The following is a 14,123-nucleotide window of genomic DNA, read 5'->3' as shown; positions in this document are numbered from 1 at the left end:
ATCTACCAGAGATAACTCAGTAAGCTTTGTGTGGCTTATTCAGTAAGGCAGTTCAGTCTGCACACAGGCACCTTGTAGCTCATTACTGAATCTCAGGTGTCACCAAAACGCCATTTTCCCCACTGTATCCTAAAATGTGGAATAGATAGTGATGGTAGAAAGAAATTAGTCACTCTGTCAGTTCTAAGGTTTTACATACCGGGTCCTTACAAGCCTAAAAATTGTTTTAAAAAAGAATTCAGATGAACAACAAACAACACATGGCATATTACAGTCTGTCATTATTTATTTAATGAAACCAAAGCCAAAATGCAGAATCAGTGTGTGAAAAATTAAGTACACCTAAAAGTACTATCTTCCTATCTAAGTCGTTTCTTTCTGTATGCCTTGTCTCACATCATTGTGGAGGAATTTTGGCCCACTTTTCTTTATAAAGTTGCTCCAGTTCATTGAGGTTTACAGGCATTAATTAGTGCACAGCTCTCTTAAGGTCCCACAACGACATTTGAAGTCTGGACTTTGACTGGGCCAGTCCAACACCTTGATTCTTTTCTTTTTTAGCTATTCTGTTTGCTACTGTGCTTGGGATCATTTTCCTGACCCAGTTTGGGCCAAGCTTTAGCTGTCACACAGATGGCCTCACATTTGACTCTAAAATACTTTGCCATACAGAGGAGTTCATGGTCGACTCCAGTGGCGTGTGGTGACTTTTACAGAAAGGCAAGTGGAGATGATGACACTTCCCACCCGCACTTCCTCCACTGTTTAAATATGTACTATATTACAAAATATTTAGTATTAGCTGACAATGACAAGTGCTAGGGGAGTTTTTCAGAGCCTTTCCTTTAGCAAGCGTGGCAATAAAACACTATAAAGCATCTCACTACACATGAACATGTATTGTTGGCAAATTGTACATACAGTAAAGAATCAAATTTATCAATTCTATAAAATTATATGTTTGTAATATGGCTGTCATGTGAGGACCGTGTATCTCTGAAAAAAAAAACAGCTGTTAATGAGCTCAGAGAAACAGACCTATACCTTGATTTTTAAAAGTATGTTAAATATAGTGATAATAAATAAATCATCACCAAGGCTTTCTTTGCTAATGTGCTAAAGGAGTTATTAAAAACTTCTTCACACTACACTCAAACTCCTCTACATCACACATGTTGGACGAGATGGTCTGTAAGAGAAAACCTGTTATGATGATAAATCACAGAAGCTCGTCTATTTGCTAATTTGCTGTTTCCACACAAAGCTTGGCTCCTAAATGATCTCAGAGCACTGAAAGCAGACCCAGTGGCAGCTTGTCTAGCACACTAATCTCCCATCAGCCTCCTGTCAAAGACCAGAGATTTAGCCACAATACACATGCGCGAACAACCAGAAAAAAAAAAACAGCTGAGCTGCTGGACTCTCAGCTTGCCAAGGTCAAAACTTTGTTAATGGGACAAGAGCACACCCATGAAATAGAGACATGCTAGGAAAGCCTGCTTTCTATGACAACAGCCAATTGCTGCTACAAGATGGGAATAATTTAAAGGATGGATGAAAACTATATAACACAACACTGTGTGAGATGAAAGGAGAGGGGTCGCTTTCACTTTGGTTTTAATTGATGCTTTTTTTTATAGATTTCACTAGACAAGCACTGATTGCCTTGCGTGTCCTGACAGAACGCTGCTGTTCGGCTCAGTGGTTCCCAGGTCCAAAGCAAAGCAAGCACCCTTCCACCACCCTACTTGACATTTAGTCTTTAAGATCATTGCTAGTGTCTTTCCTCCTTGGCATTGTGTTAACATACTCGAATGTTCCAGACTTGCAAACTTCCAAAACTTCTGCTTTAATAGATGTGATCACACTTGCTGATGATCAAATAATCAAGGGCATCTGATTAGCAGCACTTGGCTGCTACTTACCCTCTTAATTCCTGTGGAAGCACTGCTTCAATTAAGCTTAATTTTTGTTAAATAAATAATGACGCAGTGTAACATGTCATGTTTTGTAGTTCATCTGAGGTTGTATTTACCTCATTTTAAGAACTGCTAATAACCACATCTTTATTCACCTCTTGGAGAGGTGAAATGGCTTCACGAACCAAAAAGAAATCCAGTTGTCTTCTTTTCAGGCGCTCAAGACAGTTGTCAAGGAAAGATAAGACAAAAATCAAACATTCAACATTCAGATTGCTTCATGCTGTGTATCTGATTAACAGGAAATGGTTCTGAAACTGAAGAAAAGTCGCTCTTCTTCACACGGAGAACGAGGGCTATTAATATCCATAAAATTAGCTAGAAACCAGTTAGAAGGATATATTAGAGCTCAACTCGGTGACACACAACTGCTGGTAAGAAGCAAATCTTTTTATTTGCCTGACTAAGTGCCACTATGATTGCGTGAGTGTAATAACTGAATGCCATTACAGGACGGAAAGGTACATGCGGAATCTTAATTTCCTTTTTGCTTACAGCTACATGTGAGACAATGCAACAGATGCTAAAGTTTTAATCCAGGTAAACAAACAAGCTAACTGACTCACTAGTTATACAGTCATCGTGTGCATGTCAGAAACGTCCATGGAACAAAGCAGATATTGTATAGTAGAATCCATGAGAGTAACCATATTTTTTTTTCCCTGAAGCAAACTCACCTTCACTGCTATCCATCAATTATCCAAATCAATTTCATCAAAATAGGCCTAAAAAAGACCTGCAGCCACAATGTATTCCAACTTCAAAATATTCTGAAGTTATGCACGTTGTTGATGTCACTGGCTGCATGCGCGTGCTGAGCTTGTGTCAAACATTATGCATACATCAAATCATTTTGATGCAAACCAAATTAAATCAGCAGAAAGTGTCAGCTATGCTGCACAGTGCACACAACTCTCATGTAATCTGTGTATGTAAATATGCTCACATCACTGACCGTAAAATTTAACCAACACCTTTAAGATCATACTGCTCTTCAGAAGGTCAATTACCTCTGCCAAAGGCTTGTTGCTGATGTGTAGGGAGTACAGAAAGTTGTGCAGTCGGGGATTACTGAAATATAATGTGGTGATGCATTTAGAGGTTTTGCGAAAGTCCTACTGGTTCTTCTGGATATGCCACGTGAATTTGGCTCTTATCTTACATTATCTTTTATCTTTCCAGATTTAAACATACAGCACAGCACAAAGCGCTTAATGTGGCCCCTGACAGGAAGAGTTTGCACATCCCTTGTATGGTATAAAGCTTGATTATAGGATGCTGTTCCAGTTTTAGTGTAGGTAGAATTATATAAAAAATTGTGAAAAATGAAAAAAAGAAAAGGTCCTTATCAAGTCTGTAAACCAGGCAAATACAGCCTCTGCTTAAAAACAACATGAGACTGGTGTGTACGATGACCCTCAGAGTTCAAATGCAAAGTAGAATGAAACATAATTGAAATAGAAAAAAAATGCTGCAAAAACAAAACACAACGGAAGTGTTTTTGGGCAGACAATAATGTGACGAAACAGCTGCTGAAGTGACAAGCTAACAGTAAAATTCTGACAGCAAACATGGATCTACAGTATCATATAAATCATTACCTGCATCTTTTTCTCCATCACAACACTGATGAATCTTCTACTTCTTTTAAGCGTGTCTCAGTGCAATCCTTTGCATTTTTTGTTTTTTGTCATGTGTGCAACCTTTCCTTCACGTTACTTTCTCTGCAAATATACTTCCATTGTGTTTTGTGAGGCTTTCTTTCTTTCTGCTTCCTCTGGGTTTTATTCAACTTCCTTTGTGCTTTATTAAACTGCCATTGTGTTGTTGTTTTTTTTCTGTTTCTGTTGTGCTTCATTCAACTTCTTTTGTGTTTTGTGTGTTTTTGCAGCATTTCTCTATTTCCTGGTATTGTAGTGCATTTGAACTCCAAGGGCCACCATAATCACGCGCTCTTTCATGAAAAGCCATTGTTTATTTTTTAGGAGTGTGGGAAAAACGTATAATTCAGTAGCTTGCAGAACTACCTTTAGCATCATTTTCTTTATCAGTCTCTCACATCTTGCAGAGGAATTTTGGCCCACTCTTCTTTAAAACGTTGCATCAGTTCATTGAGGTTTGCAGCTATTCATTTAGTCACAGCTCTATTAAGGTCCTGCCACAGTACTTTAATACAGTTGAAGTCTGAACTTTGACTGGCCTATTTAAATACCTGGTAACATCTTTTTCAGCCATTCTGTTGTAGATTTGCTGGTATGTTTGAGATCATTGTCCTGTTGTATGACCCCATTTAAGCCATGCTTTAGCTGTCAGACAGATGGCTTCATATTTGTCATTTGGTATACAGAGGAGATCATGGTCAACTCGATGACTGCAAGGTACTCAGGTCCTGTGGCTGCAAAACAAGTGCAAATCATCACCCGTCCACCAGTGCTTGAATGTTGGTATGAGGTGTTTGGTTTTCACCAAATGTGGCACTGTGCATCATGGCCAAACATCTCCACTTTTGTCTCATCTGTCCAAAGATCTTTGTTTCAGAAGCCTTGTGATTTGCTCAGATGTAACTTTGCCAATTTAAGCCACGCTGCCATGTTCTTTTGAGACAAAAGAGCTTTTCTCCTGGCAGCCGTTTCCAAAAAAAATCATACTTGTTCAGGATTTTTCTAATTGGACTGTCATGAACATTTACTATGCTAACTCAGGCTTGTAGAGTCTGAGATGTTGCTCTTGGGGTTTTTGTAATTTCTCTGAGCACTGCATGATCTGACCTTGGGGTGAATTTTCTGGGACCTCTACTCCTTAGAAGATTGTAGCATTGTGTTAATATTGACCCGAATGCTGCAGACCTGCAAACTGCCAGCTTTTGTTGAGGTGGACACATTTGCTGATGATCAGTTAATCAAGTGTATTTGATTAGCAGCACTTGGTTTCTATTTACCCTCTTAATTCCTACAGAAGCAGTAAGGGTGTACTTAGTTTTTCACACACTGCTTCTGTATTTGGTATAATTTTTTATTTTTTAATTTATTATAGTTTGAATTTATTATGACGAACAACCTTTCACACTCACATTCTCTCTGTGTTGGCCCTGCGACAGGCTGGCGACCTGTTCAGGGTGTACCCTGCCTCTCGCCCTATGACAGTTGGGATAGGCTCCAGCCCCCCCGCGACCCTGAACAGGATAAGCGGAAGCGAATGGATGGATGGATGGATGGATGAATTTATTATGTCCTTAGAAATAAAAGTGTATTTTATTTACATCATAACTGTTGGACTAAATGGGATATATCAAATACTTTTGAGAGGTAGGTCTCACCATTCACCATCTCTATAAAGATTTTTTTCCCACAAGACCAAGCCCTTTTCTAAATGAACAGAGAGAGAGAAACATACCTTTATTTTCACTAAAAACAAAGACTGCACATATAAAACCACCAGTTAGATCGGCTAAGACATTTGGTGATTTGCCCCTGAAATAAGGTAGTTATACTACTGTCCATGTGCAAAGTTACACAGCTGCATGTCTTTATTTACAGCTCATACTGGAGCACTAAGAGTGCAATCAATGTGTCTCACTCATCCTACCAGAGCACTTAAACAAATGTACGTTTACCTACAGAGTTGAAACTGCTGTGAATCTCAACTGTGAGCATTCCTCAGTGCGACAAGGTGATTAGCTTTAATGTCCCCCACTTCGACTGTTACAGTATAAAGCAGATGATTGGGTTTTGGGGGGAGGGGTGGAACAACTGCCATGTCTGGCATTACAAAAAAATTTCCCACAGATTTCTATTTGGTTTCCTCTGAGTGTTATGGCCCTCCATTATAACACATACGAATTACACATTTTCCACCCTTTTAATGGATTTACAGACTTGCGACTTTCTCAGATCCTACTTTTCTTCACCTTGTCTGTTATTCAAATTCTCTCACTCTCTCACACATTCATGGACACATGCACACTCTACCGCAAACTCAGCAACACTTTGCATGCCTGTGAGTCTGACGTGGGATATTTAATGCAGCAAGAAGTCACACTGCAGCAGGTCTTTATTTTGTGGTGTTGTTTTCATGTGTTTCACGCTGCTGTTACATCAATTTTATGACAATGAGACATGAACATTTCAGCTGTTTTTACTGCTTTATTCAGATACAGCTCAGGCATGTCTTTCTTTATTCTATTCACACAGTGGTGGATGGTCTCTTTGTTACAGTGTCAGATTGTAAGCATTTTAACTATACCTGAATAATAATGCATTCAACAATGTATTTTTTCTGAAATGAATAGCTCCACTTTAGCCGTCATTTACCACAGCTTTTTGTAGATTTGCTTTAGGCTGTTTTGTGAGTATGGTTTTTATGTATTCTGAGTAAGCTAACACTTATCTGTGTACCTGTGTCTGGGAAGAACTGCCTACCTTCCCTGATACCCTGCTGAACTGCTGCACCTTGCATGCATTTGTCCACTTTTGACACATGCATGGAAGTATGCTCTTTGCCACTTTGAGCCTTTTCTTTTTGCCTTTGCTAATTAAAACCTATAGAGCAGGAGGACATAGATAACTTCCTTAAGCAGTACCTTTATAGTTCAGTCACACTGGAGTAAAAATAAGACCGCAACCTCCTTGAGACCAGGAAAAAAATGGTGGTTGCACAGTGTAAATGTGACTGTTTTTCACATTCAGTGACCCTTTGCAAATAGTTGCAGCACCAGCTGATTGCCCAGAGGTTAAGCAGCCACACTGTCAACTTCTGTGTGACCACATCACAAGGCATATAGAGCAGGTTGCCTGGTGAGAGGTGAGAGATCTCCAAATGGCCTAATTCGGACTGACTGCAGGCAAGTTTGCAAATAATTGCTGTCTGATTTATAAATGCAGACAGACTACCAACAGGGTGCAAAAGTCAGTCTGCTCCAATGAGCATGATTCATCTGCAATGCATCTTTTAGTAATAGGAGACTTGATTCAACTGGTTGCCAACTCATTGTATTCTGGTTCCTACATAGAAGCAAGGTTGCTGAGTGCCTGTGTCATTTTGCAGTTAAATCGCTGACCTGCAGCAACTACATTACTATTTGTGGAGGAATTAACATATATGAAACATTTTTATATAAGACACTGCTCTCTAAAAATAACAAGTTATATAATTTAATACTATCAGTACTCTCTTATCAGTACTAATTAAAATATGGACTTGCTCAAAAAATTACTTTATTAATTGAAATCTGTGATTTTACTGTAAACTCTGAATGTTTCTTTACACAGCTTTCCAATTTCACATGCAAGCGCAGGGAGGACGTTGTCATGCATGAAACTGAGTTCATGATTCTTAGGTTATCTCTTGTTAGTGAAAGTGATAGTGTTACATCCATCCCTTTGTTACAACCATCCCCGGTCTCCTCTACGTTCTCTGGTTATGTAATGCTGCCAGTATCAACGTAGCCATCAACAGTGCCGCATCAGAAGGAAAAAAATGGTGAATTTCTAGATGCTCACACACGCCTTAAAGTTGCTCAACCAAGAGTTTCTCACACACAGGTAAGTTAAGCATTGTAATCAAGATGCAATACAACAAGGCAGAAACTCAGCTCATAACAAATAGAACAGTATTCCCATTATCATTGACTCAGTGTTTATTCTTTTACTCAACATTTCTTTATGTATAGTATCTATTTATCTACTTCAGCTGCTATCTCTCTGGTAACTTATACTGCTTCCGTGTGTGTGCATGCTTGGAGTCTGAAGCTGAAGCTTGGGATTTACCAGCCCATCTACGCTCCAGCTCTCACCTTTAGTCTCGAGCTGTGGGTCATGACCGAAAGGATGAAACTGGAGATACTAGCTTTTGAAATTAGTTTTTCTTTGCAGGGATAGGCATGGGAGCTCAGATTCTGAGATACCCTATCTAAGCTCCTAACCTCTTCTTGCAACAGTTGCTATTTTATGTGGAATGGAGCCTGCTGAGGTGGTGGGGGCATCTGATTAGGATGTCTCCCTGAAGCCTCCATGTTGAGGTATTCTGGGCATGTCTGACTGTGAGGAAGCCCAGGAGACCCAGGAGAGATTATGTATTCCAACTGGTCTAGGGGTGCCTCAGGTTCCCTTAGATGAAGCTTGGAGTACATGGATGGCCAAAATGATGCCTGAGCTGCTTGTTGTCAGTGGAGCCAGAACCCTGACAAGTTGACAGACACATGTACAGATGAATTTTGTCGAAAATCTGAAAATGCTTCAAGGATTTTATCTTTAGTCCATGTGCTTGTCATATGACCACAGCATTTTCCACATTTTGTTGATTATAGAATTTCATATACTTCTTGTAGTCATGTACTGTAATGCATAATTCACAAAAACAAACCTGCATCTTGAACAACTCTACATCTTGAAAATTATTTACCTACCTTTTGTCTGTCTTTGATTTTTTTTTCTATAAAGATTCTATTTAAGTGCATTAAGTAGTTTTTAAAATATTCTGCTAAGAGACAAATGGGGTCAAACTCAGTGTGTGCTGGACGTAATTACAGAGCATTTACTCCACGTAGAGCTTTGACTACCCTTTGTATTGTCAGCATTGTGTATGTACTGTATGTCTGTGCTAATTTATGCATGAACAAACTGACAGTTGTATAAGGATGAAATTGTCCATTGCTTTTTTTGAATAGACTGCTTCCAATATGCAGCATAATTGTCTGTGACCTTGCCTCTTGCTTTAATTCTGTCTGGATTTTGGAAAAAAGAATGGTAACTGAATGTAACATTAGTTCAGTTGAATGCTACTGACAACTTTAAGTTCACTGGGACAAAGGACTGTTGAGCTTGTGCCGTGGAGAGGCATCTTTGTACATTTTTCTATTCACAATTCACGAAGAATCGCTACGCATCCTGGAGTATTGGTCATGATTTCAAACTTACACACAATGACCACCTAATCGGTCTTGACCGAAACTGTGCTCAAGGTAAATATCACATTTTTTGTATTATGGGAATAACCTGTGAAGTGTGACAGACTGTGAGCCAGATGAGCTACTGCTCTCACTGATGTCCCAATTTTTGACATATGGGAATGGAATTAGAATTGTTGTCTGAAGATACTCTGAGCAGGGAAAATAATTTTCTTCCATCTTTTTTAAGGCAGAACCCCACCCACCTCCCTCCTCACACACACACACACACACACACACACACACACACACACACACACACACACACACACACAGCCCTCCTGTGCATATGCATGTACATGCATGAGCAGGTGCACCTTACCCCAGACCTAGTGGCTTTGCTCATTCATGTGACTCCATTGTTTAATGTTTTAATCAGGTTTCATTTATTCAAAAACCTAAAGGTATAACTTGTGTGTTTATTTTTAATTTAACAAATGTTTTTGTGGATCTAAAGAACTGGTCTCTGTAACAGCGTTAGCACAGTTACAATATGGAGTCCATGCATCCATCCATCCATCCATCCATTTTCTTTCTTTAATCCGAGACCAGGTCATCGGGGCAGCAACCTACACAGAGAAACCCAGGCCTCCTCCAGCTTATCTTAAGGAACACGGAGGCATTCTCAGACCAGCTGAGAGATTTAATCTCTCCTCGTGTCCTCAGTCTACCCCAGGGCCTCCTTCCAGTAGGACATGCCAGGAACACTTCACCCAAGAGGCACCCAGGAAGCATCCTAGTCAGATGCCCGAACCACCTCAGCTGGCTCCTTTGACGTGGAGGAGAAGTGGCTCTTCTCTGAGGTACTGATTGCACTCTTCACTCTATCTCTAAGGGAAGACCAGGCTTCCTTCGGAGGAAGTTCATTCCCACCACTTGGATCTCGTTCTTTTGGTCACTACCCAAAGCTCTTATAGATAAGGGTAGGGTAGGATGATTGACAATTGACCAGTAAATTGACAAATTTGCTATTACACTCAGCTCTGTCTTCACCACAACATACCAGAATAGTATCTGCATCACTGCAGCTGTGTCCCCAAGGTGTCTCTCCCGCGCGCCTCTCCCCTCACTCGTGAACTGAGATACTTAAACTCCTCAACTTGGGGCAGCAACTCGTCCCTGACCCGGAGTAGGCACTTCACTCTTTTGAGAATCATGGCCTCAGACTGGGAGGTGCTAATTCTCATACCCACCGCTTCACACTGCTCCAGTGTGAGCCCGAGGCCACCACCTGGTGAAGCCAACAGGACCATATCATCTGCAAGAAGTAGAGTTAAGATTCTGAGGCCACCAAGGTGGAAGCCTTCTACCACTTGGCTGTGCCTGGAAATTCTGTCCATAAAAATTATTAACAGTATCGATGAAAAAGGCCAGCGCTGGTGGAGTCCAACACCCACCAGAAATGAGAGTGACTTACTGCTGGCAGTGCAGAACAAGATGTACAGGGACTGAATGGCCCGTAACATCGGGCCAGACACCTCGTACATCCGCCACAAGATACCCCAAGGCATCCAGTTGAATGCCTTCTCCAAGTTCACAAAACACATGCAGACTGGATGGGTAAACTTCCATGCACACTTGAATGTCCTTGAGAGTACAGAGCTGGTCCAGTATCCAGGAAGAAAACCGTAATTTTTTTTTCCTGAATCTGAGGTTCAGCTAATGGATGAACACTCCAGAACCCTGGTATAGACCTTCCTGGGGAGGCTGAGGAGTGTGATCCCATTATAGATGGAGCACACACTCTGCTTCCTCTACAGAGGATAGGTCAGTGGGATTAAGGAGGAGCTCCCAGTATTCCTTCCAGCACCCAGCCATGTCCTTAGTTGAAGTCAGCAGTGCCCCAGTCGCACTATACACCATGTGGGTAAAGCACCGCTTACCTCTCCTGAGTCGTCTGATGGTTTGCCAGAATCCCAGTCTGAAAGTTCTCACCAAACTCCTCCCACAGGGGGCCTTCAGCCCAAGCTGCATTCCACTCAGCCTACTGGTAGCTGCCTCCGAAGTCACACATTTTGACCAAGTCCAATGGGACACCTTCTTCAGCTTTCTGGTTCCCTTTACCTCTGCTGTCCACTGTTGGGTCCAGGAATTTCCACTATGACAGGCACCAACCACCTCGCAGCCACAGCTCTATGTGGCGGCCTCAACAATGGAGGTGTGCAACATGGTCCACTCGGACTCAATGGCTTTGTCAAAATTCAGTGGCTGCATCTTTTGAAGGATATGGCCTACATAGGCTGCATCCTTCAATGATTAAAAGATTGAAAAATGAGCGGCTGTTAAACTGGCTGGTCTAGCCTATGACACACTGCTCCTGTCGCCAAGAAACCATGACAGTAGCAGCTACAGATGTGTTGGACAGCATTGTTTGACAGATCTAGCTCATTTGTTTTACTTTTACAGGAGAAAAATTTGATGTTTCTGATGTGTCTGAGGCAGAGAAAACACCACAGCCATAGGTTAGCTAACAGTAATGTTAATTTTAGCTAGTAAACGTATAGCTCATTTTGACTTACAATCACATAGGCACACTTTATATACTTTAATCACAGAGAAAATAAGAGAAAGGGGAAACAAAGTCCTGCAGAAATGTTGGGCTTTATAAAAAAAGGTAACATGCTCAGGTGGGATAAAAGTACAACAAAAACAGTGCAGAAACATGTGGAGTATTTCCCCATTGCCCGTCTTATTATTAAGGGCTCTAGTGTGGGCGCCAGTGAAAATGGCAGCGGCTGCGGACACCCATCTCCTGGATGGTTGTTCCGAACGGAATTTCGTTATATTATGATGGAATGTCGTAATATAATTTGTTATATAATGATTAATTTCATTGTGTATAATGACAATAAAGTTCTATTCTATTCTATTTTATTCTATTCTATCTATATAGGATTAGATCTAATTTAATGCTAAACTTCAGCATAGCATGGTTAAATTAGGATACTACAAACTGTCTGTTGCCTTACCACACTACACTGGCCAAATGTTTGGTCCCCTTAAACAAACTTTAGCTTAAAAACTGAACTGCCTTCTCAATTCTTACTAAAACATTAAAGTAAGCTTGGCTTTTGTCCATTTTTTCCCAAAAATATCTCACAACCACTGATGCTCAATGAATCTTGGGATAGGGTGGGCTGTGAAGGATACACCTGATGCATCCTTCCAATCCTGGGAAACGAAAGATGCATTTGTGGGCTGCATTTGGAGGAACCTTCAAATTTGGACAGCCTTCGACGCCTCGCTGTGATGTAATCGGCCTTTAAATGCAAGATGCAGCCCCTGAATTTGGACACAGCTGGCGTCCTCAGCCTTCCTCAGAGTGCTGTTGAAGTTCTGTTGAAGATCTTGCAGACTGGTGCCTCTTTCTGTCCAGCATCTTCCCCTACCACCTCTCATCCACTGGTAAAAAGTCCAATGTACAGGCAGCAAGACGAAGGTATACAAAAATACCAAACCTCAAGCTCACCCACTACCTCAGGCTCTTTCCCCACCAGAGAGGTGATGTTCCATGTTCCATCTGCCGGTCTTGATAGCTGAGGATCAGCCTGCCTTGGCCTCCACCCTTGCCTGCCTCCCAGCATAAACTGCACCCAACCCCTACGGCGCCTCCTGCAGTTGGTGGGCCTAGAGTAGGGCAGGCCCATATCTCCTCTTCGGGCAGCATCCAGCCAGGGCCCACGGGCTAAGGCACCAGGCCACCAGGCGCTCTCTCCAGGGCTGTCTCCAGAGTGGTAACCCTATCCCGGGCAGGGTAAACTGTTCCCCTGATTTTCCTCTCATAAGGGTTGTCTGAATCACTCTTTGTCTGGCCATTCAGCCTATACTATGCTATTGTGTGTGTTAGTTTTTGTAATTAAACACATTTTTTGAGGAGCTAAAAAATGTGGTGGTAAAAACTTCAGCACAGCTACCAAGTCTTGAGGTTTTAAATGTTATTGTGTTTGTCACGGGTGAACAAGATGAAGCATCTGGATGCTATTTTGTTTACAGTTGCCATGTCAACAACACATTTCTCAAAAGGGCATAGTGTCAGCCTTTTCAGTTTACCCTCAGTTAAAAATTCAATTTCTTTTTCTTTTCTGGGATGTTTTTATCTTTCCTCCTGAAACTCTGCAGAGTGAGGCTGCTTTTTTTTTTCTTTTTTCTTGTTTTACATGTGAAACTGAGCTTGATTGTGGACTAGCTGATGATTGATCAGCTGATGCAGGGTGGCCAGAGACTTTGGATTCATTATTTAAATTTGTTATATTTTGGGCTATGAAGAACAAAGAATGATGAAAATTTATAATTTCTAATTGCCCATCTTTGACCTTAAAACAGTGGTTTCATGTACATGTGCTCTGCCTAATAATTAACAGAGCGTGGTATATGCAAGTTGTAACGTAAGAAAAAAAATTTGTATGACACCAGAGGAGGGTTATAATAACACACTCTCAGTTAAAACATAATAACTGCCTTATGACAGTAGAGATAGGTCCCAGCCTACATATATTTTTCAGTGTTATTGGAGTCTTCACAGATATGTGAGTGTGCACCAATGCATGTTTTTGAACTGTATGCTAATAACTAGATAAATTGTACCTGTCTGTACCTGAGAACCCACAGGAATTCCTAATTCTGGAACTGAAAGACAAGCTGCATAAGTACAAGAAATGGGACTATAATAACTATTTTGTTGAAACAATTTTACAAAAAGACCCCTCACTCCTAAAATACACCTTTGCTTAGAGCAATCACAATACTAGATTTTTGCCCTACTTACTGAGTTTTCAAGCTACCTCTAAAAAAGTGCTGAAAGTAAAAAAAAAAAATGCTGAACAAGAATGTATCACAGTGCTTAAATACACATCTTAATGGTGCAAGAAACAAGGCACAGTGTCTGCAAGATGGAACATCTGCGACATTATGGGATGAATTTTATTTGACTGTTAATTTAAACTCCAAGGGAGGCTTGTGCAGGTGTTTAATTTGTGAAAAACCAAAAGCTTTTTAATTTGTGTTTAATTGATTATTTTGTGTGTGTGTGTGTGTGTGTGTGTGTGTGTGTGTGTGTGTGTGTGTGTGTGTGTGTGTGACAGAGAGAGAGAGAGAGAAAGGCTCCCACACACTGCTCACCCACCTCACACACTTCCTGTAGGATGGACTGCATGTCTTTGTAAATAACATTTACATTTTTAGAGTGTCAGGCTTTAAAGAGG

The sequence above is a fragment of the Archocentrus centrarchus genome, chromosome 12, assembly GCF_007364275.1.
Source record: "Archocentrus centrarchus isolate MPI-CPG fArcCen1 chromosome 12, fArcCen1, whole genome shotgun sequence".
Classification (NCBI taxonomy): Eukaryota; Metazoa; Chordata; class Actinopteri; order Cichliformes; family Cichlidae; genus Archocentrus; species Archocentrus centrarchus.
The sequence above is the reverse complement of the archived record's forward strand: the minus strand, read 5'-3'. Positions refer to the sequence as shown.